The following is a 25,524-nucleotide window of genomic DNA, read 5'->3' as shown; positions in this document are numbered from 1 at the left end:
TCTCGGGATAACACATGTTGTTCTCGGTCAATAGTAAGCCTAAGTTCTCGTTGAGAAAAGCTTTGAGACGCACGTGATGTAGCTCGTCTCGCTCTGTCAGCTGCTAATCGCATCTCTCTCTCTGGAGAGCTTGCATTGGCTCGAGAAGTTGAGGCACTAACTCTCATAGAGTTTAATCGATGTGCTTTTTCCTCTGCTGATTCTTGAGAACGCGCATTTCTCATCCTCTTAGCATCTCTCGAATTTCGAGATAAAGATGGTCGTTTTTTAGGTGGCATTTTGTATTTTTAATTAACGGTATATTAAATATAGCTGTTGCCCGCGACTTCGTCCCCGTGGGTAGAAGATATAAGTTATGATTCATACCTGCCCTGTTTTTTTACACTTTCCATTGTATCTTCGCTCCTATTAGTCGCAGCGTGATGGTTTATAGCCTAAAGCCTTCCTTGATGAATGGTCTATTCAACACAAAAATATTTTTTCAATTTGGACCAGTAGTTCCTGAGATTAGCGCGTTCAAACAAACAAACAAACAAACTCTTCAGCTTTATATATTAGTATAGATAGAGTATAGATATCAAGCTGAAAAGTTTGTTTGTTTGATTGTTAATTACACATTATTTAGTTATTTTACATAATCTATATTCACAATATTAACAAAATAACCATCAATTACGTCTCAACAATTGCTAACTTTAATATTACGCAATAATCGCTTAGTAACACGACGTGCTAAATCTTATAACCCACTCTTCTAAATTCAAATATATACCCGCGCTTCTATTTTACAACCAGCCAGTATTGGCGCGAACAGTAACTATACATATAGGTTTTATGAATGCGGTTGCGAACTATTTATCACCTATGAGGTTTTAATTATGATTTAGTTATTTATAGTCATGCTCATCTCCGACATATGTATTTTAATGAATGTTAATTTTAATAAAGAAGAAATTATGTCATAAAAATGTCAGGTGCATGGAACGGAACTTTTGTCAATAGAGATTGAAACTGTTTTTCGTTTTTGTTAAGGCCGTTTTTTGTTGTTATTGTTTTCCTTCGCATCTTACAATGTCCAAAAACCACAAAAAAGACTTTATCATTATGTATTTACAAATTACTTTTTTCTTGGCAATTGAATTCACAAATCTAAAATCGACAAATCCAATTTCATTTCCTTTGCGAACTTATTCGATATTTTTAAAGAATCGATTATTTTTCGTTAGGCAACTTCACTACGATTGTCAACTATTACCTCTCACCCATATCATCATAGAACGCACGAACTATAAATGGAGAGACGAAAGCTTTAAGACGAAAGGTTTGATGGTTATTATACCGAGTGAGTAAGTATGATTTTAGCCATGAGGTGAGGTATCGGAAGTTTAAACAAATTGTCTTGAGTATGATTCTTGAGTGGTTTTAATGTTGAAAACTAATGATTGCTCTTATTACAGTGTGTCGTCTTATAATGTAAACTTCAAGTAGTTTGAAAGTTTGTTTCAAAGTTTATTGAAAAGCAACCTATGCCGTCCGTTTTGTTTTTACGTTAAAGGCATCGAAGGAAACTGGTGCGGAGTGCATGGAGTCTGATCTGATCGTGTTGCGCTGTGTGAGCTCCAACAAGTATCGAAGTCTGCAGTGAGAGCTAACTTGACGTTGGTGCTTATGGTCAAGATTTCTTTTGGATATCTAACACAACGGTGGGTCGATTACAATTTATTTTGGTTAAGGAGCTGCATAATAACGAGCATGAGTTAGTGACAGTTCCGCTATGAAGTTGGCTATTTAAGATTTTAAAGTTATTGTTTTACAATGGGGGTTGTGTACAGAATAAATAGTGACATGTTGAACAAACTTAGTTTGAGGTTATTAAGATCAAGGTTTTCGAAGTTGAGATTCTCTGGTGGCTGTTGTGTTTTGTAACTAGATGGAGGTTATATGTGGTGGTGATCGGATAGAGGTTGCCTGTTGTGTTTTGTAACCGGATGGAGGTTACATGATGATGACCGGATAGTGGTCATTTAGATTGATAATCATGATTGAAAACTGGTTATAAGAGTGATGGTGAGAGAGATTTTCCAGAGTTAATCGAATTTTAGCACTGTTATGTTTTAATGAGGTTCTTATTATTTGCATGATAATAGGTGTTGATTCACATATCATTATTGTCAGCTATGCGTGTTGAGTATTAAACTTGTGAGTTGAACTTTGTGGGAAAGAGTTAGCTTGCTAACTCTATTAAAGGCTTCATTTTAAGTACCTATATCTTAAGTGTATGTCTCAGAACTAAGTACCGTTTCAAGTACAAAAGGAGGTTGACAATTATGATAGTATGGAATCTTAGGTCATTGGTCGGGATCGAAGCAGAGGCTGTAGTGCTCTGGCGGAGGATGGACCGATGCAGTGGCGGGGTGACCCTGGCTGAGCTTAGACCGATGCAGCGGCGAGGTGGCCCTGGCTGAGCTGAGGACTGATGCAGAGGCGAGGTGGCCCTGGCTTAATACTAGTAAGACACTACATAGAATAAATAACTAAATCATAATTGAAACCTTGTAGGGTCAGTGTTCCGTGTGGTGCCGGGCTAGAATTGCACACGTACACTACGGCTGAACGAGCACGTTGCCGAATTGGAAGCAGAGTTAAGTCGTATTAACTGGCATATCGTAGGGTTATCAGAACTTCGAAGACAGGGGGAGGAGACGATAACTCTCGAGGCTGGTCACTTACTCTATTTCCGAGAAGGACACCAACCATCTCAAGGTGGCGTCGGTTTTATGATCCACAAGTCACTCAAGGGCAGTATTGTGGAAGTTGGCAGTGTGTCGGCAAGGGTGGCATACCCTGTTCTTAAAATGACGAAACGTTACAATTTGAAGGTCATTCAAGTATATGCCCCAACGTCTTCACACCCAGACGACAATGTCGAGGCCATGTACGAAGACATAGGGAAAGCTATGTCTCGTACCAAAACATTCTATATTGTTGTCATGGGTGACTTCAACGCCAAAGTAGGAGTAGAAAAAATGGCGAGTCGAGAGTGGTTCCCTTCGGCTTTGGGCGAAGAAATCACAGGAGGCAAATGCTGGCAAACTTCCTTGAGGGTCAGGAGCTCTTCCTGATGAACTCATTCTTTCAGAAGAAGCCCCAAAGAAAGTGGACCTGGCGAAGCCCCGATAACGTGACGAGGAACGAGATAGACTTCATCATGTCAAACAAGCGCCAGATATTCACAGATGTCTCTGTGATTAACAGGGTCAATACCGGTAGTGATCACCGACTAGTAAGAGGTTCTCTAAGTATAAATCTCAAAATCGAGCGAGCGCGATTGATGAAGTCAACTCTCAGACCAACCCTGCCCCAGGTCGAAGCTGGCTGCGAAAGCTTCCAGTTGGAGCTACAAAATCGATTCGCTATGTTGAAAACTACACAGGACATTAACGACGCCACCGATTGTCTGGTACGGGTTGTCCGCGAGGATGCGACCGATGAGTAATGGACGCAAGTCGGCACTCACCAGCGAGACCCTGGAATTGATGAAGAAACGGCGAGAAAACATAAACGCAACACCGTCTGAGCGTCAGGTACTTAATAGGGAGATAAAAAACTGATAAGGCACGATACTCGGCGTGCGAATACCCGATCTATTGAGAAAGCTATAAAGCGGAACAAGGGCTCAAAAGTATTCGCCAAGGCTCATATATCCCGTTGTCACCTGACGAAACTCAGTACGTCACAGGGCACTATCGTTACCTCGAAGCCAGAGATACTCGCTGAAGTTGAAAAGTATTATGGGGACTTATACTCCCCAAAATCAAGAACGCCCCAAGCACACAGCGCGGATGACCCACGAGCCAGACTTACACGCCACCTTACAGACGAGCTTCCCAACATTGTCATGGGTGAGATTAGAATAGCTCTCGGACAGCTTCACAACAACAAAGCTCCGGTAGATGACACCTGTCTTGACAGAGCTTGTTAAGCTCTTCAATTCCGTCATCCATACTGGCATAACACCGGAGGCCAGGAGCAGAAGTGTGGTAATATTATTTTTCAAAAAAGGCGATAATACGCGGCTTGGAAATTACCGCCCCATTTCACTTCTGAGCCATGTGTATAAATTGTTCTTGAGGGTTATCTCGAATCGTCTCGCCCAAAAGTTTGATGACTTCCAGCCACCGGAGCAGGCCGGGTTTCGAAAAGGCTACAGCACCGTGGACCACATACATACACTAAGGCAAATTATACAGAAGACAGAAGAGTATAATCAGCCTCTATGACTAGCGTATGTGGACTATGAAAAAGCTTTCGACACCGTCGAGACCTGGGCTGTGCTGGAATCCATGCAGAGATGTCTCGTGGACTGCCGATATGTCGATGTGCTGAGGTGTTTGTACAAGGCCGCGTCAATGACCGTTCAAGTACAAGAACAGAGCACAAAACCAATCCAATCGCGTCGAGGAGTAAGACAAGAAGACGTAATCTCTCCGAAACTGTTTACAAACGCATTGGAGGACGACATTTGCAGATGACATAGTCATCATGGCGGAATCTCTGCAGGAGTTGGAGCTGATGCTGAACGGCCAAAGCGATTCTTCGCGACGTGTGGGTCTCGGAATGAACCTAAATAAAACTAAAGTAATGTTATGGTCTTGTTCTTCCGAGACCCGTGGTCGTAAATGGCGCTGCTCTCGAGGTTGGGCTGTGTAAGAATACATATATCTTGGCCAAACCATCCAACTGGGGCGACACAACTTCGAGAAGGAAGCGAGCAGAAGAATACGTTTGGGCTGGGCAGCATTCAGGAAGCTGCGTCATATCTTGAATCGGCGATCCCACAATCCGTTAAGACCAGGGTCTTTAATCAGTGCGTCCTACCCGTAATGACGTATGGAGCTGAAACGTGGGCACTCACCGTGGGCCTGGTCCATTAATTCAAGGTTGCTCAGCGTGCGATGGAGAGAGCGATGCTCGGGGCATCTCTGGTGGATAAAATTCGTAACTCATCAGCCAGACAACCAAAGTTACCGATATTGCTATCAGAATCAGCATGCTGAAGTGGAAATGGGCCGACCATGTCTGCAGACGGACAGACGGTCGATGGAGCAGACACGTGTTGGAGTGGAGACCACGTTTAGGCAAACGCAGTGTAGTACGCCCTGCGGCACGGTGAACCGATGATTTGAAGAAGGTGGCTGGCAGCGAATGAATGCGGGATGGTTGGCGCTTTTTGCGGGAGGCCTACATTCAGCAGTGGACGGCAATAGGCTGAGATGATGAGGGACAGTGTAAGTGTATAAGTACGAATTGTAGTATGTCAGCAGTTATGTGTGGAATAGATATGTGAGTGTGATCGTCGCACTGGTCGACGCGTGTGATTGTGTTTTAGAGGAATTACTAACTGGGTAAATAAAATACGAACTTTGGTATATGTGAACCTCTTTTTATTTACAATCGAAAGCAGTAACTCCCAGGGTAAACTATAGGCAAAGGACTTCCTACAGTGGTGACCCCGACGTGATACATTTTTGGACTTAGTGTTTGCCCTGGTACAAACGTAGTGTAGTTTAGTGAATTTAAAACCCGAAGTCAATCAAGATGTATCCGATGAAACTAGCTGAGGCCAGCGAGCATAAGCCTATGCAGACGGTGCCATCGGAGCCTTCACGATCACCAACGCTAACTGATATAGCTGAAGGAATAAAGGAAGTAGCTGGTATTTTCATGTCATCGCGTATACTAACCTTCTGGACGGACATACCAAGGATGTGGTTCGCTCAAGTGGAATCCTCAATTGCATCACAAAAACTGGGCGACCAAGCGAAATTTGACCTTGTGGTCGCGCAAATAGGACGCGAAGCGTTAAACAGGTCAGTGACATAATCCTTAAACCACCAGCAACAGATAAATACAAAACAATTAAGGAGCGATTACTGCAGGTGTTCGAAGAAAGCGCTGAAAGACAATTCCAAAAATTAGTCGGTGAAATAGAATTGGGCACTAGAAGCCGTCGCAGCTTTGGCGAAGCATGCGGGAGTTAGGACGTAATGCAAAAACATCAGAAGAAACACTACGAAATTTATGGACCTCACGTCTTCCGACTTCTGTCATTACTGTACTTACAGTCATTACTGTTAGCCAGGACCAAGATTTGGACAATTTGGCAAAGATTGCGGATAAAGTAATATGAATCATTCGTGGAGGAGAAGTAGCAGAAGTCAGCACAAGTTCGTCCAGCATTGGAAACCAAACGAATATGAATGAAATACTTACAGAGATGCAATAACTTAATTTGGAAATAGCATCGCTACGAGAAGAGGTAAATCAACAACGCTATAGCCGACACGGACGTAGTCAAGGTGGTTACAGGGCAAGATCAAGATCAAGGACGTCGAACGATCCTGACTGGCTTTTCAAATGGCATTACAGATACCGCACCAGAGCGAGAGAATGTGAAAAACATTCTCTCGCTCTCGTGCTTGTGCTTGGAAATCGAAATCGGAAAACTAAATGCGGTACAATCGGCAGCGGTGGGCGACATTGTATCAACAGAATACCATCGCCTCAGTGTCTTTGATAGGGAAAGTGGTCAAAAATTTTTAGTTGATACGGGAGCAAACCAATCTGTGATTCCTGTGACGCGTAAACAAAAAATAAGTGATGAATGTGAAACCTACACACATTTTGTGGCTAATAATATAATAGTGAAATAAAAACCTATGGAATACAACGAATTTTTTTTTAGTGTCTTTCTGTAATTTAGGGGCTTTTGTCAAAATAACACCATGCCAGCCCCATCATAACCTAATACAAGTAATGCTTATTAAAACTATTAGGACTTAAACACCTTATCTATTAGCTTAAATACTAAGACGGCTGGTTTAGAGAGAGGCTCTGATAAGATACTTTGAATAAAACCAACATCCATCAAATTAATTCCAAAAATTTTCATCAGCGCCTCTCTGACAGCTCGGGTCTTGACGCACTCCACTAGCAAGTGATAGACATCATCTATTGTACCACAATCGGTACAATTGGGACTGTGACTTTTGCCCATTAGATGTCGAAACTTGCCGAGTGGAGCGTGCCCTGAACGATTTCTATGCGCTATTATTATAAGTTGTCTATTAAGTTTGTAAGATGAAATGAAATAAAAAAATAAATTATAGTTGGTATCGACAAACCAAGGAATACGAGGAGGCTCAAACTGTATCGTCTTATATCAAATTCCCTTTTCTAGTGATGTTCTATCAAAATATTCTTTCCAATCCTTAACGCATTTAATTTTGTATTTCGGTAGGACTTACGAGTAGCTTGGGACAATATTTAACTCATTACCATAAATTAGGTATATCTTGGCCAGGCGGTCGACCTCCTCGTTTCCCAGTAAGCCCACATGCGATGGAATTCATTGCAATATCAAAGTCGCATTTTTTGATATAAAGTATGATAATTGTCTTAGTACAGCATAAGCTATCGAGACAGCTCTGTAGACAGAGGCGCATCGAGCTATATGCTGCAGAGCACTTCTGTTATCTGTAAAAAAACAATGTTATCACTATCTACTTCCTCATTTTGTAGGTATGCAAGAGCCTTTGATATTGCAACGAGTTCCGCAGTCGTTATGCATATACTACTGTTACAAATTTTAAATAATCTTTTACAATTATGTCTCGAATCATAAAAGGCAACACCAAGGTCATTACCATTAACCATTATATTTAAAATCCAGTTCTTCTATTATGTTGTTTTTTTAACTTATTATACTCGTATGATTTTTTGCCCAAAATCTAAATGATCTTTTATAATATCTCCTACATTTATATTTGAACCCAAGTATCTAAGATAAACATTTCTAAAGGATAGCTAGCTGACAGGACTTCATCTCTGGTACTGTTATACGCTGTTACTAATAACGGTGTTTTCTTACTTCGCCAATAAGTTTTAGAAATGTGACTGGTTAAAGTGTTTAATAGGTCTATCGTTATGTTATTAAGAAAGAATTGTGATTTTAAACAGTACTTAAATGCTAGATATGTTCTTCTAAGACCCAAATTAGGGACATACAGTTCACATTCCATTACATGAATGGGAGTGGTACGTATAAAACCACCTATTATCCTCAGTGCTTGGTTTTGCATCCTGTCTAGTTTACTCAGGTGTGTTTTTGCACTGTTATCAAATAAAAAACTTGCATAATCCATTCTACTTCGGATTAATGCTATGTACAGCCTACGAAGATGTTTAGGGTGCATTCCCCATATCCCTGCTAAGACTCTCAATATACACAAAAAAAAATGTGGTTTTTGTCATGTTTCGTTTATATGCTTCCCTCAACGTAAACTTCTGTTCAACCATATTCCTAGGTACTTGACATGTTCGGACGGACTTACTAGAGAACCATTGATGTTAAGGTTTATTTGTAGTCTCCTCCGCCCTCTGCTAAAAATGCAATAATTCTAGACCTAACTGTTCTAATAGAATAATAATTGAATCGATCGCACTTTGGACTTCTAAGACACTGTTAGCAAGGGTTTTACAGCTGGTATAAAGGACAAACCCATCAGCGTATTGCGATATAATACATTAGTTACGATACGACAAATCTTATGTGTAACTATATTAAAAATCAGCGGGGACAGTGGGTCACCTTGGGCGATGCCCTTACTAGTCCATCTGACCAAGAAGTTATCTTCATTACCGTTGAATGAGCTTTACAGGTGCCTTTCCGTCCCGAATGCCCACAAATATTTACTTATTTTCTTTTTGTCGTTTATTTCGCTAAGGACCCGAATTACACTATCTATTGTCACATTGTTTTACGCATTTTCTATGTCTAGAAAGCACGCTAATGTAGGGTAATTCTCAGAGAAACCTATTTGGATGTAGCAAACCAATCGAGCCAAGCAATCCAAACATGACTGAGATCGTCTAAATCTAACTATACTCACTGATAGAATTTTCTTTCTTTCTACATACCATTCAAGTCTCTTACATAATAAGGTATGGAAAATTTAACAAATGCAGGAGAATAAAGAAATAGGCCTCAATTTCAGCGGAATATCTGAACCTGAATATTTTTTGGGAATCGGTACTATTTTAATATTACGCCATTGTGAAGGGACATCACTAGTCTCTAGAATCATATTATATATTTCTACTAGGTACAATTTACTGATATCGGAAATTATAAAGCATATAATACGTTATTTGGTCACGTCACCTGGTGCAGTATCTTTCTTTTTAAGACACCTATCTAATTCTTGAGCTGTAAACTTGATTTCTAATGATGTATTATTTGACTCAATTATTGGCATTTGAGGTACGACGTTATCAGGGGCCAGACTACATAGCAGCTCTTCAATTTGTTGCTTAGAAGCATAAAACTTAGATATTTTGTGTCCTTTCATCCAGCGCATACGATTCCAAGGGTCCGAAACAGAGGTTGATTCATTCATACTGCTACAAAAATCTTTCCATCCTTGCGATCTAGATTGGTTCAACAATCGTCTTGCCTCATTAATTCACCTCTGCAAAATTCCTAAATTTGTGGGAGTTGGATTTCGCTTAAACATCGATAACGCTAATCGTCTTCTGGCCACTAATCTTGAAAGATCTGAGTTCCAGTATGTCTTCGGTTTAAATTTAGGTAAAGGGTCAGTACTTATCTTGATTAAAGGAGTGCTTATGTCCGCGGCAGAATTAATTTCATTTACCAGAAAGTCATATTTAACTTGAACATTATCTGTAGTGACTAAGTTATTATAAACAAATTTTTGTTCTAGTGTTTGTCGGTACAGACACCAGTTAGTTTTTTTTAAACTTCGTCTTTTAACAACATTCTGATTGAGACACACATCTATTTGATATATGAAATATAATTTTGATAATTATGAGATCGCTACCTAATGTCTCATTAGTAATTTCCATTTAAAGTTTATCGCAATGTCTGCAGATACGAAAGTAATGTCCAGCGAGGACTCCTGAAGTACGCCATTTACCAGTTTAATCCTTGTAGGTCTGCCGTCATTTAAGGAAAAGAAGCCGTTATCCAAAGATGAGTCAAATAACTGCATACCTCTTGGGTCGTTTTTTTATGACGAGTTTGTGTGGTGACCATTAAAGTCGCCCGCTATTAGAGACTTTTGAGCAAACGAACCAAACAGCGTATCCTAATCTGACGGGGTAGTTCTTATATTAGATGGACAGTATATACTCACAATGTTATGTACGTGGGAAAAATTTAGTTACTTCACATGTAGTACCTCTATACCTGTATTGTTCAGTCTGAAGGATGACACTTGAGTCTTTATAGAGCTATGAGTGATAATTGCGACTCCGCCATATGAGTCACACCTGTCTCTTCGAAACATATTGTAACCACTTATAAAGCTATGAGATTCTGGCTCCAACCATGTTTCACTAACAATAGCAATGTGAGCATTTTCTTGAAGTAATAGGCATTATATACAAGGCATACTTTCTTTGGTTTCAAGCTTTGTGAGTTCCACTGTAGTGTGTTTAAAGTTGTTTCACATGGAGGACTATCCATTTAATAGCTTAATAATCGAATTTAACCAATCTCCACTCTCCATTCTTTTAACAAAAAAGTGTTTAATAGATTCTAAAACTAATTTCGCTATCTCAAAGATCTTTTCATCTACTTTTTTGTTTGAAAATATAGTATCTTTAATCTGTTTCATAAGTTGCCAGAAGGATAGTTACCCTGGCTGTTTTTCTTTGGAGTAGAATCCTGGTTCTTATCAATCTGACATCTTGCATTATCCTCTTCAATACTCTGTTCCACAATAACCATATGTTTATACTCGCACGTTTGCACGTCCGTCTTTTTTCTTCTCCTCTCTTATCGTTATCCCATTTTCTTGAATAGTTTTTTCTTTTTCATGATCTTGAGACTTTGACTTTTCAATTTCTCCTACTACTACATCTCTAAAAGAAGGGGCTTGCATGAAGTCATTTACGATGTCCGCGTAGCAGACGACCCGGTCTTCGTCGCCCCTACTGTTGGACATTTATTATAGCTGATGTCAACCAAGCAATGTTGGGGGCAGATTTTTTAGAGTACCACAATTTGTTAGTAGATGTAAATAAACGTAAACTCATAGATAAGGTGACAAATTTATTAACGTTTGGAAAAATAGTAAGTTGTTATGAGACTTCTGTAAGTACTATTGATAGTAACCGTCCATTCCTTGAACTGTTATCTGAGTTCCCAGAAATTACGAAACTAGTACCATTTTCGGATGCGGATCGAGTATCGGACAACGATGTTTATCATCACATCGAAACAACGGGGAAACCGGTGCATGCACGAGCGAGACCCTTACCGCCGGACAGGTATCATAACGTAAAAAAAGAATTTAGTTTGATGCAGGAAATGGGGATGTGTCGGCCATCAAAGAGCGAGTGGGCCAGTCCATTGCATGTAGTGGAAAAGAAGGACGGGAATATAAGACCGGTTGGAAACCGGATCGATACCCTGTACCCAGACTGCACGACTTCACATTTGCATTAGCAGGTAAGAAAATATTTAGTAAAATAGATATGTATAAATAGAGCGTATCATTTCGTAAAAATTGCACCCGACGACATAAAGAAAACGGCAGTAATTACACCATTCGGACTCTACGAATTTACACGCATGAATTTTGGTCTAAACAATGCAAGTCTAACATTTCAAAGATTCATGAACAATCAAGTTTAAAAAAAAACTTGATTGTTTTCGGGCTACGTAAGTACGACCACGTCTCCAACTTCCGCAAGAATCTCAAGTGGCTCCCGATCCGACTTCGCCGGAACACTCGGATATTATGTCTCCTATTCAACATCCTACATAATCCTCAATATCCATCCTATCTGCGAGAGCGTTTCTCTTATGTTAAGCCTCCTGACGCTCCGTGTCGATCCCACCTCAAAACCCTCCTTAAGTTCCATCCTCACAGCACGGACTTTTACTCCTATTCCTTTTCTGTGCATGCAGTCCGACTCTGGAACTCACTGCCGCCTGACATACGAAATTCTCCTTCTATTTCAATATTTAAGGAGGTAAGGAACATTACCTGTCCTCTTAATTTATGTTGTTTTGTTTCTTTTTTTTTTATATTGTTTTTTCTAGTATGTATTATCTATATTCTTATCTTTGCTCTCCTATTTCTTTTCCTTTAACCATACACAGTATATATTATTATCTTATTATTCTCTCTTGCAAAGGACATGGCCGGAAATTGTATGAACCTGTGCCCCAGCATGTACACGAATAAAATCTACGTCAATTAATAGTAAACATCGTTAGAAACAAGATTAAAAAAGATTTATTTTGCTCAGCAGTCGCTGACAAGAGTTATGAAGGTTGAAAGTTAAGTAAGGTTAGGTTGAAAGTTAAACTATGGTTAAAGCACTTTTATGTTCCTGGTATATAAATATTTAATCTAAACATTTGATATTCATAATACAATCACTTGAACACTGATAGCAGCATTATTTTTCAATTTGAGTAAATCTAATTGATTGGAAGTTAGAACAATATTACACAATATTATTCAACTGATAACATTTTGGATTAGACAGCAAATAAAAGAAATTAAATTGTTGAAACATTTAATATTAATAAAACATTATAAAACGCGGCTGGTGAAAAGACAGCTTCTTGGTATCTCGTCCATACCAAGTACCAAAGAATTGTCAAAATGTGAGCACAACATCCAACAGTCCGGTTGCTAGATACACAATTACACCGATAACTTAAGATACCATTTCTAAGTTGGTCTTCAAATGAGGGAAGCTCGTCATATAAAAAATACGTGTAATATTCACGCCTGGACGTATGTCTCGATTTAATACATCCTCTTAATAGAAGAGGATGATTTCCTTCAATTTCAAGTGCTGCGAAAGTATTTGATAAACTTGAGTTCTCCAATAATAACTCTCATTCATTAGAATCCGCATAAAGCTTATTATAAATCAGCAAGGCTGATTTAATTAAGGTAGGCACTAAATAACCTGCACTTTGCTGACATCCATTAAATATGCATCGCCTAGATGTATTAGCACAACATCTATAATTAGGTAGGGAAATTGATGAAACATCTTGACCTGGGCCAAGATGAAGTTGTGGAGCAAGTGGTGGAGGAAGTTGTGGAGGAGGTGGTGGAGGAATTGGTATTTGGATATTTTGATCAGGTTGGTGATCTTCTAAGGCGTCAAAACGGTTGGAATCAGTAATAATTCTTCGGCTCACTTCGCTGTTAGCTCTCATGTAACAACCATGACATAAAAAGTTGGCTGCTCTAACCTGAAAAAAAAAGATGAAACTAATACCACTCACACTTGACAATCAATAGCTTAACTTTCTATACTTGTAAACTCAAATGTATGTACATAACAATATTATTAATTTATTGCCAACATCAAACCAGACACATATTACAAAACTAGCTTTTGCCCGCGACTTCGTTCGCGTGGAATAGTGACTTCCGGCAGAAAAGTATAGATAGCTGTGTCCGCGACTCCGTCAGCGTGTAACTCCTTGTGTATTAAGTTAATGTATTGGTAATATTTATTATTATTATTTATATTGGTAATATTGTTTAGATCACGTTCACATAAGGCTTAACCCTTTATAAGACACAGAACTTAAAAATATTTATAGCTTTTAAACTTTATAATAATGTGTTAAGGTTCAAATTCTGGTGGCAATATAAGTACCACTGCCTTATAAAGGTAAGGTAAAGGTACCTATAAAACGAAAATACTTTAGTGCAAAGCTTCCGGGTAAACTATATTGAAAGTTGACCCGTCCGGCACGTGAACATAAAGACTTTTAGAACTGCTAACACGGGAAAGAGCAACATACAACTGACCATGTGAGAAACAACTGACACTGAGATCTACTCCAGCAACACGAAAAGTCTGCCCTTGAGCCTTGTTAATTGTCATTGCATAACACACCGATACTGGGAATTGCGTCCTTTTAAATTGGAATGGAAAATTATTTGGTATTAAGGGTATTCTGGGAATAAAGACGGTTTCTCCTGCACCGCAACCTGTTAAAATTTGAGCCTCGATTATATTTTGTTGCAACTGGGTTACTTTTAGTCGAGTTCCATTGCAAAGTTGTGGTGGTTTTAAATTTCGGAGCATAATAATCGGTATCCCAATTTTTAAACAAATTTCATGAGAGGGAAGTCCGGGCATATTTAAAGAATTTAAAAATTCTATCTTATTTAGTGGGTAATTAGTGGCTTCTTGTTCATCGACCATTCTATTTATTGATCTATAAACTTTGCTTTCCCCCTGTATATTCGACAGTATTTTGTTATTGATCTCAGATGCCTGGTCATTGCGAGGAGTTAAAATAGATCTTTCGCATAGCCAAGAATTGTCCCTATTTAATATTATATTTGTTACGTCACCGTAAACCGACGATATAAGATGTGGTTGAGATTGCACCATACAACATAATTCAGGCGTCAGTATAAGTTTTCCTTGGTGTAGTTATGGATAGGTACCTTCACCAATCTTTAATAATGTGTCAGAAAATTGACTATCATCCGGGTTATCTCCAGTTCTCACTCGCATATTTATAGTCAAATGCACCGATTGTATATCTCGCCATAAATAAGAGCTTTTCAGGCAAGCCCTAACCTCATCAGCTCGGGTTCCCCGTGGTATTACCGGTAAGGTTTGTCGGAAATCACCACAAAATAAAACCGTGATACCGCCCATTGGTCGATCATTTTGTCTTATATCCCTTAAAGTTCTGTCTACCGCTTCTACTCCTTTTCGATGGGCCATCGTACATTCATCCCATATGATTAAACTACACTCGCGTAATACCTTAGCTTTGTCGCTATTTCTTGAAGTACTACAGGTTGGATTTTCCGTGCGATCTAAATCAATTGGTATTTTAAACATACTGTGAGCAGTTTTACCTCCTGGTAGCAATGTTGCAGCTATCCCTGATGAAGCTACGGCAAGAGCAATTTTACGCTGATTTCGAACATAAGCCAATATTAATTTAGTCAAAAAGGTTTTTCCAGTTCCTCCAGGTGCATCTAAAAACCATATTGTTCCCAAATTATTTTGAACACTATTGCACACGCGGTCATAAACTGAACGTTGTTCTGCAGTCATCATTGGGACACCGTTTTCTAATGTTGTCAGCAGTTCCGTTAAATTGTAACCAATCTCTGCGGAATATTCCCTATTAGTTACCTCTCCGACTGAGGTTGGTGTTGGCAAACCATATTCACAGAGTGATTTACCGCCTACTGCTGTTAAGTCATCCTGAAGAGCTAATAAGCACTGATTTATGGCAAGATCACGGAAATTATCATTAGTTGTGCCTTCATCATTGTTAGGTATATTTCTAAGAAAGTCTTCTGAAAATTTTTCTTTATATTTTTCCCATAATGTTACAGCATCTGACAAATTACAAAATGTGAGTAATGTTACAAATAAATGGCGTAACCGTCGTGGATTATCACTAACACAGGATTCTGCTAAAGCGTCATCCCAATGCTGATCATTTTCAAGCAAATGACGCGCTTGGCAAGCTGCTTGATAAGTGGGATAAACAACATCGTCTACTTTTCTCAAATCTATAAATGAGGTTGGTCCTCGCACGGTATGTAATAATAATCGCAAATAGAAACACTCAGCGTTGTTAGGATGAACGGTGTACACTCTACCAAGAACATGTTCTTTAAAAATACCTGACTCGCCATCTACAGGCCTGCCACGGCGTCTTCGATTAAAGACACCCCGTTGCTTATCGTAGGTATAATACGATGGAACTTCCTCATACAAAATAGATTTTGCAAAATCATCAGTTTGGCAAAGTCGAAAGAATGCTAATAAACTTGTTTGTCTAGGGTTCTCTAACCGTTCTGTGACATTTTCGGCGTTGAAATATATACGTTGGCCGCCTTCAAGATGAACATCCAGATGAGTCACAGGTGGATATCTTTCGTGAATGTTGAAACTTAAGATCCGCCACACAGCTTCTGAAGAACTTATATATCTGCCTGACTGAAATCTTGTAACTTCATCATGTTCATTTCTCAAAGCAAATGTAGCTTGGTCACTGCCCTTATTAATATACTTACAAATATATTTTATTGACTCTACACTATTACACATTTCAACATTTATGTGAGCTTGAAATGCTCTGGACAACACAGGAGAATACGGAACGACCCACCTATTATCTAAAGTAACTTGTTGTCCAGACACTCGCTTTTCAACAGTAAAACCATCATTATCTCTTGAACGGCGACGATATAATGGGTATCCATCATGTCCTGTTACAGTGCCATCCACTAAGGCTTTTGGATATCTTTTAGTGCAACGACCGTCTTGCATGCAAGGAGAATTCCCGTTAAACGAACCACATGGACCATGTATCATATGAGTTTTAACAATGTCGTATAACACGGGATCTGCAATCGGACTTGGAATTTCAGCACTGATTAAACTGTCTACATCATTAGGTCGAACCTTATCTTTTAACCAAAGCAGGATATGTGCGTGAGGTAAGCCGCGTTTTTGCCATTCAATACTATACATATAACAGAATACTTATCCAAAAATTTTATCTTTGGTAAGTAGATCTATCATTGATTTTAATTTTAAATGAAAAACTCTTGCTATGATATCATGGCGGTCATGCGGTGCTTGACCCTCAAGAAGCTCCCGAGTAATTTCATCCCACTTAGGATTGGTAGTTACAGTAATAAATAAGTCGGGACGTCCATATTTTCTTACGTAACAAAAAGCATCTTGAGTACGTTCGTGCATGTATCGTGGACCACCAGTAAAAGAAGAGGGCAAAATAACTAAACGACCCATATTCACCGTATCGTTATCTTGCTGCATGGCGTCGCGAAGGTGCACATATTCTTCAACGCGCAGCTGCCTTTGATTAGATCGTATATAAACTAATCTTTCGGTTTCAATTTTTGCGTACATGTCTACAATAAACTGATTGAATAAGCCACGAAAACGTTGAAAGTATACAAACCTATTCCGTCTTACTTGCAAGTGGTAACAGTAAAATTGAAGGCATGAAATCTTTTTATTATAATTAGGTGCGCCTGTACGCGGATCAGTTTGGTATAAAGCAAAATTATAACCATCTTCCCCTCGACAGTATATCAAAGGATATTGCAAACTGTCGTAAGCCCTGTGGGTTTCATAAATACGTTGCAAACGATTATCTCTGGAACGGATAACGATATCACGCCTATCACATTCCTGGTCGACCAATACCACAGCAACTTCATTCGTGGATGGAGCATTATAACGCCCAGGGTGTTCCTGAGTTGGACGCCTATCGGCATTTATAACAATTTTATAATTGTTATCATCATCTCGAGGAAGAGCTTCTAATGCCGATTTAAAACTGCATACATACGAATTAACCTGATGCAACATGTTCTGAAGTTGTGATATGAGTTCAGTATTTAAATTCGGGAAATATTGATTTCTTATATTCGACTGTTCGTTGTAGTCGGATACAAAATATATTTGAAGAAACTTAGGTTGGTTTTCAGGCAAAAGGGATCCTATCAAATGGTAAACCTGACCTTGTATCTTAAAAGTAGGCATGAAATGACCTTCTGAGATTTGTTGAGCGCCAAAGGATGTCATTTGAAATGCACTATTATAAGTGCGAATATTATCTAAAAACTGTTTAGATTGTATATGTTCCCCTAAAAGTAGTGATTTCAAAGGTTCGGTGGGTCTTCGAATGAAGGCAAATTTATTTTACCTGTAGAACAACAGAAACCAGCTGACTCCTTACTCCACTTTGAAGCATTACAAAAACGACATACCACGTTCATATCGCCTATTACAGAAGATGATCCATAATCAATTGTGAGGTTATAAGCAAACCCACTTTTATATTTGTCGGACCAAGCCACCGAATTTCTAGATTGATCTTCTATGTGTACATCTAAGTTATTAAGGCTATGTCGAAATCTGTCTGCAGTAAGACGGGCCTCTCGCTGTTCGTCCGTTTCAAGAGACCGAATATTTTCGATTCTTAATCTTTCATTAGACAAACTTACTGATCGTTCTTGTCTCAAAGAATTATAATATTCGCGTACCGACTCTAGTCGTTGTTCATGCTCATGTGCGTCTTCGAGAGATCGAATAACATTATGGTGCACCCTATCATTTGTCAAACGGTCTTCATATTGAGTTAAAGTTTCAGATTCTCGAGATAAAATATGACGTTCGCGGTCAGCTGTGAGACGCAATTCCCTCTCAGTGTAGGTTTCTGACTCGCGAGACAATATATGACGTTCGCGGTCAGCTGTGAACGCAATTCCCTCTCAGTGTAGGTTTCTGATTCGCGAGACAATATATGACGTTCGCGGTCAGCTGTGAGACGCAATTCCCTCTCAGTGTAGGTTTCTGACTCGCGAGACAATATATGACGTTCGCGGTCAGCTGTGAGACGCAATTCCCTCTCAGTGTAGGTTTCTGACTCGCGAGACAATATATGACGTTCGCGGTCAGCTGTGAGACGCAATTCTCTGTCAGTGAAGGTTTCTGACTCGCGAGACAATATATGACGTTCGCGGTCAGCAGTGAGACGCAATTCCCTCTCAGTGTAGGTTTCTGACTCGCGAGACAATATATGACGTTCGCGGTCAGCTGTGAGACGCAATTCTCTGTCAGTGAAGGTTTCTGACTCGCGAGACAATATATGACGTTCGCGGTCAGCTGTGAGACGCAATTCCCTCTCAGTGTAGGTTTCTGACTCGCGAGACAATGTATGCCGTTCGCGGTCAGCAGTGAGACGCAATTCTCGTTGTGACGCAGTTTCAGCATCTCGGGATAACACATGTTGTTCTCGGTCAATGGTAAGCCTCAGCTCTCGTTGAGAAGAGCTTTGAGACGCCCGTGATGTAGCTCGTCTCGCTCTGTCAGCTGCTAATCGCATCTCTCTCTCTGGAGAGCTTTCATTGGCTCGAGAGGTTGAGGCACTAACTCTCATAGAGTTTAATCGATGTGCTCTTTCCTCTGCCGATTCTTGAGAACGCGCATTTCTCATCCTTTTAGCATCTCTCGAATTTCGAGATAAAGATGGTCGTTTTTTAGGTGGCATTGTGTATTTTTAATCGACGGTAACTGAAGCTACCTTACACTTACAATTATATATAGTTATTATGTAATAATTACGAAAATAAACTATTAATATAATAAAACACTACCAATTACGAAAATAAACTATTAATACAATTAAACACTACCAAAATAACTAATATAATAATAACGAAAATAAACTATTAATATAATTAAACACTACCAATTACGAAAATAAACTATTAATTTAATTAAACACTACCAATTACGAAAATAAACTATTAATTTAATTAAACACTACCAAATTACGAAAATAAACTATTAATACAATTAAACACTACCAAAATAAATAATATAAAAATTACGAAAATAAACTATTAATATAATTAAACACTACCAATTACGAAAATAAACTATTAATACAATTAAACACTACCAAAATAACTAATAGGTGTACCTACTACTAATACTATTAATCTAATACCTATTATATAAACTAACAACAAAACAATTCTAAAAATAAACTATTCAAAGACTAAAAGTCGTGCTAATAAGCACGGTTTGCAAATAACAATTATTGATTGTCAATAAGGTCGAACAGTCTGAACGTCTATTCGCATCAACAGCCAAATATTGTATGACGCTCGACCGCGGACCCCCCGCCTTTTTATACCTCCCGCCACGACGCGCGTCGAGCGCGGCAACCGATACACAAAAATAATCCTTATAGCATGACTCTGTATTCACGCGCGATTTCTTATTATTTCATGTATAACTTTGGTGTTTCTACACCGATTTACATGATTCTTTTTTTATTGAATAGGTAATAATGTTAACTTTTTTAATTGGGGATGAGTGATAGTGTTGTAAACGTTAGAGTAGACAAATACAATCAGAAATCTCCGAATTGCTAAGCTATCGGGAGTTTCACGTGTTATTGTGAGTCAACCATAAAAGTTAGACATATGCTGTCGAGGAATATTTTTTATATAATTTTAGGGAGAACATTTCCGTCATACATGATTTCTATGTAGCTTTAACCTATAAGCCTGCACACGTGACGGAAGCTTAAAAAATGGAGTAACTTACCCCGTTTTCCCAATATTTCCCTTCACTGCTCTGCTCCTATTGGTCGTAGCGTAATGAAAAGTATACTATAACCTGCCCAAGAGTATGAAGAATAATTGTGCCAAATTTCGTTAAAATCCGTCGAGTAGTTTTTGTTTCTATAACGAATATACAGACAGACAGACAGACAGACAGACAGACAGACAGACAGACAGACAAAAATTTTACTGATTGCATTTTTGGCATCAGTAGCGATCCCTAACCACCCCTTGATAGTTATTTTTTAAATATATTTTATGTACAGAATTGACCTCTCTACAGATTTATTATAAGTATAGATAGAAGATATAGATATAGAAGATATATAGATAAAATACCCCATCTCATCTCTGTCAATCAAACAGATATTCATACAGTTTTTACCAATATATAGAGTGATTAATGTGGAAGGTGAAAGTATATAATACATCCATATTATAGCATAGAAATACAGAGAGTTCCGAAGATTTGTAAAATCAATGTGGAGTCAGAGTAAATCACTAGTTATCTAAATAAGGCAAGTAAAGACTTGTCCTAACTGATTCTTAATTAAAAATATTCCTCATTACTAATAATTAATATTTAATCAGCATTAAATATTACATCATAGTGACTATATTGACTCGCCTGTTACATTTTGAATTAGAACTTCAAATAAGTTTAAATTATTTAATGTGATTGACTACACTATTAAAACTGTAACAATTATTCACATGTAGATATTTAAAAACGTATTCCTTACATGTCATCATGTAAGTACTGCCACAGTGATACAACTGAGGCGAGAGGGCTTCCCTCCAGAATTTCGTGTCTTTTGGCACATGTAACTGATTTACCACAGCCACAACAAACATTGATATGACCGAGTTGTCTTTCCCTGGAGTTCGTTGCAAGACATCTTGATATCTTGTCATAACACGCACCACAGACATGGCTATGAGATGATAACTGTGAAGGTAAAATAAGTATCTTTATTAGTCTTGAAATTGTAGATAGGTATTTGAATAATATGAATGCTGTAGGTATAAAAAAGATTTAATGATGCTACAACATACCTCGAATGTTAACCACTCCGATAAAAGAACAGTCATATCGGGAGGTAATGATGATAAAACATGTCTCCTGATACGTTTTCCGATTGTGATCCGGTTGTAAAAGGGCCATTTTCCTTAAGTATACACAGTACGACTAGTTAGTGGAGCACTCGCGTGGGGCTACGACATATTATATTTATAAACGAAAAAACAAACCGGCGCAATGACAGTTTATTGTTTACAAAGTGAGAATGTGATTTGACATTGACATTAGACGCTCGATATTCATCACTTCAATGTTGTCAGCACACAAGTGACTATTTTCCTTTGTACGCGAACTTAGTTTTATTTAATTAAATAATATTTATGGTTTCATTTATTCGAATAAATCAGTAAGCTTAAAAAAATATATGTGTCATGTAAGTTATAATTAATTATGAACATTTTACATTTTAAGCTCGATGTCTATAGTGACGGACTTTCCCTACTTTGTTCTTTGTGAATATTATGTGGCAACATTAAGGGTACTTTTGAGTGGAGTACAAACGAATAAAATCTTTTTATTGTATGTTTTTTTCTCCCGCTGCTACAGTACATTGAGCTATTTTCAAAATTCCTTATTCGTTTTTTTATAATTATTGGTTTTATTTTGGTTCTTGTACACTCTGGGGCAGAATCCGGCCAAGTCCTTTGTGCACCTATGTCTATATTTCTAATTTTCTTCTCCTTTCGCAGGTCTGCTGGAAGAGATTTCTTATAGAAATAAGCAGTACCTTTGTACATGTATTTTCATATCCCATATTTTTGTGAATTTTCCGTGTACATGAATTGTTAAATAAATAAATAAATAAAAAATATTTTTTTGTTTAGCTTTATAGATGACGTAATAATTGCTAGTGATAGTGATATGGAGGAACATAGAAATCATCTTAGGACAGTATTCCAGCGGTTTAAAGAATTTGGCATTACAATTAATTTCATTGAAATGAAACTACTTTTACGGATTTTATCACGGTTTCATTTTTGATTTTAGTTCCCCACGTTTCGAAACCTTTGCAAGTATCATGGTCACGGGCAGACTGAGATGGCGTTCGTCTTGACAAAAGATGTTGCTCGTTCGACCTTCATATTTTAATTAATTTTTGTGGTCCGATCTACGCAGTATGAGCTCACTTTGTCTTGATGTCTTGCAGCGCTGCTCTTGGGTTTGACCTTGAGTTTATTTATTATTGGATCCCAAGTAGGTGATATCTTCCAGCCATCTTCTTTATTGAAATTAGGGTGTTTTTTAATCTCAACAGCCTCGCGAAACATCCTAGGTAGGAATTTGGATTCTTTAGCGAGGATCTGTGGTTGGTCAAATCTAATATAATGGCTGGAACCTTCAGCATGTTCGGCGACTGCAGACTTCGTTGAGCGGCGGTGTTTGACGTCAGCTATGTGTTCTTTGTTTGGTTTGACCGATATAAGAGAGGCCGCAGTCTAAACTTCAGTAGAGTTTATAGGATACAAAGTTTCAACAAAAGGTATACAACCTTTAGAACATAAGGTAAAAGCTGTAGTAGAATACCCTAGACCTAAAACTATTGAGCAACTCGGGAAATTTTTAGGAATGATAAACTTTTATCGAGCAAGTATCCCAAATGCCACAACTTATCAAATAAAATTAAATAATTTATTAAAAGGTTCAAAAAAGAAGGACAAGACTTAAATTTTATGGACGGATGAATTAATTCAGGCATTTGAGCAATGTAAAGCTAGTTCAAAAAAACGCGGTAATGTTATCGCACCTTGAACCAAACGTGCCTTTATAATTAATGACGGATGCATCTGATTCGTGTCCAGGAGGGGTTTTACAACAATGGGTGAACTATGCATGGTTACCATTAGGATATTTTTCAAAGAAATTTACGTTAGCTCCACGGAAATATTCGACATATGATAGAGAACTAACAGCAATGTTCATGGCTATAAAACATTTTAGATATCTTTTCGAAGGTCAGCAATTAATAATTTACACAGATGACATACGCAATGCATAAAGTTGAAAGTAATTGCGAAACACCTAGACGTGCAAGGCAATTGCTATTGATAAACGAATTCTCGACAGACATTAGGTACATAAAAGCCGATAGCAATAAAATAGCTGACGCTCTATCCAGAATTGAAACGATATACTGTCCCACGTCGATTGAACACTCGGAATTAGCTGTAGCACAAGAACGAGACTCGGAATTGCAGTTGCTTTGCAGTTATTGAGCGAAAAGAATTCATGATAAAAAAAAGGTTTTTATGAGATTGGAATAAATTTAAAATGCAATTTTTATTCAATATTATGATGCAATTCGTAGTTTTTTAGAAACAGCACTGTTGCGAGCGCGGTCCGAGCCTTGTAACAATGGTGAGGGGTGCGGGCGGCGGCGTTTTTATCATTTTTAAGAGTATATTTCAGATTTCTCTTGTTTAATTTTTCTTCGTACTTATTATTTTAGTTGATGATAAAAAAATAATAATCGCTCCTAGGGGTATTTTACGTCGGATACATGAACTGGGCTGCTTTTGTAAGAAATTTACGTGCCTGAAAATTACAGAAAGTTTGTCTTCAAAACGGCTCATGAAATTAGTCACCCAGGTATTAACTTATAGCTAAACGGTTTTCCAGGCCTGGATTAAACCGCGATGTAGGGCTATGGGCAAAAACGTGTATTAATTGCCAACGATCTAAAGTAAACAGACACACTGTATCAGAACTTCAACGTTTCTCAGAAGCTTCGCGGTTATCGCATGTACACATAGATATTGTAGGGCCGCTACCTCCCACAAAAGAAGGATATAAATATTTAATAACAATGATAGACAGATGCACTTGTTGGCCGGAAGTTATTCCGACCAGTGAGATCACAGCAGAAGTAGTTGCAAAGGTTTTTTACGATAACTGGATAACCCGATTTGGAGTTCCCGAACGCCTAACAAGCGATCAGGGCCGGCAGTTTGAAAGTAATCTTTTTAATGAAATATTGAAAATGATAGGTATAAAAAGAAGTCGAAGCACTCCGTATCGACAACAGAGTAATGGTATTGGAGAGCGTTGGCATAGAAGTATGAAACAGGCGTTAACAGCAAGATTAACAGAAAATAAATCATGGTATGAGGAGCTCCCCACAGTTCTATTAGGATTACGCAGCGTGGGTAGGAGCGATAATGGCGTGAGTCCCGCAGAATACATTTACGGACAAACACTTCGATTACCGGGAGATTTTTATGACATCTCAGATAATCGAAGAGTAGAGGAACATGAGTTATTAAACCAAGTAAAACAAAACATAAATAACTTAAAACCGGTTACACACGATATACGGGACTCACGATCATTATTTGTGCACAAGGACTTAAGTAAGTGCGATTTTGTGTTTATCAGAAACGACGCAGTAAGACGACCACTAACACCACCCTACGATGGACCGTACAGAGTTTTAGGAAGGCTAGGCAAGGTAATTCAGTTACCTAATATAACCGTAAAAATATCTATCGATAGACTAATACCTGCATTTGTGTTGAATGAACCAACAGAAGTCCATTACAATAACATAAGTAGCTCTAACGTTAATGAACAATTATAGTCAAAGTCGCCCCTTTAAATGACGATAAGGAATATTCAAAGTGTAATCCTAAAAGGGTAAGCAAGAGTGGGCGAACAGTTAGATTACCAGTACGATTCAATGATTGTTAAATGTTTAAATGTCATGTTGTACAAAAAATGTGTAAACATGTATAATGTGTGCATAGCCCTAAAATGTTAATTGCATGGATTGCGAAATGTTCGCATAAGCATTATATTGAACTTTGATCGTTATACCTACTAAAATACTAAATAACAAATTTTAAATATATTACATTTTTAGATCAGCGTAGCAGAAGTTTTGCAATAAAATAATAGCATCGGTTACTGAATAGATATTTACTGGGTAATATCAAACACATTCATTATACAACTTTTGCTCGCAAGAGTGACGCGGGAATAATTAGTTAATTATATTTTTAGTTACACTTGGTCAATTGGATTATAAAAAATTGCTCAAAACGGTGATGTGGAAGCACAGATGAGCAGAAACAACATGATTATAGCAATCATGGGTGTTTGCATAGTAACAACAGTTGGGGTATATACAGGGTGTGGCGTAAATAGTGGTCCATAGCTAAGGATTCGACGTACCAGTTAATTAACTGTAACACATATTTTTTTTTTTTAGCCATTTTTACCCAAATG

At 38.2% G+C, this 25,524-nt stretch overlaps 1 long non-coding RNA gene and 1 pseudogene across 1 annotated transcript; one reads left to right on the top strand and one right to left on the bottom strand.

Moving 5' to 3' along the window:
• Window positions 1-2,903: 2,903 nt before the first annotated feature.
• On the top strand, window positions 2,904-4,512 carry LOC113506084 (annotated as a pseudogene).
• An 8,092-nt stretch (window positions 4,513-12,604) lies between these two features.
• On the bottom strand, window positions 12,605-21,440 carry LOC113506090. The gene is made up of 3 exons (XR_003401689.1): window positions 21,279-21,440; window positions 20,966-21,171; window positions 12,605-13,312 (listed from the first exon to the last, which is right to left on the bottom strand). It is a non-coding gene; the product is annotated as an uncharacterized LOC113506090 (long non-coding RNA).
• Between the last annotated feature and the right edge of the window lie 4,084 nt (window positions 21,441-25,524).

Source organism: Trichoplusia ni, chromosome 28 (assembly GCF_003590095.1).
Source record: "Trichoplusia ni isolate ovarian cell line Hi5 chromosome 28, tn1, whole genome shotgun sequence".
NCBI classification, from domain to species: Eukaryota; Metazoa; Arthropoda; class Insecta; order Lepidoptera; family Noctuidae; genus Trichoplusia; species Trichoplusia ni.
Note: the sequence above shows the minus strand (reverse complement) of the source record. Positions and strands in the feature narration are given on the sequence as shown.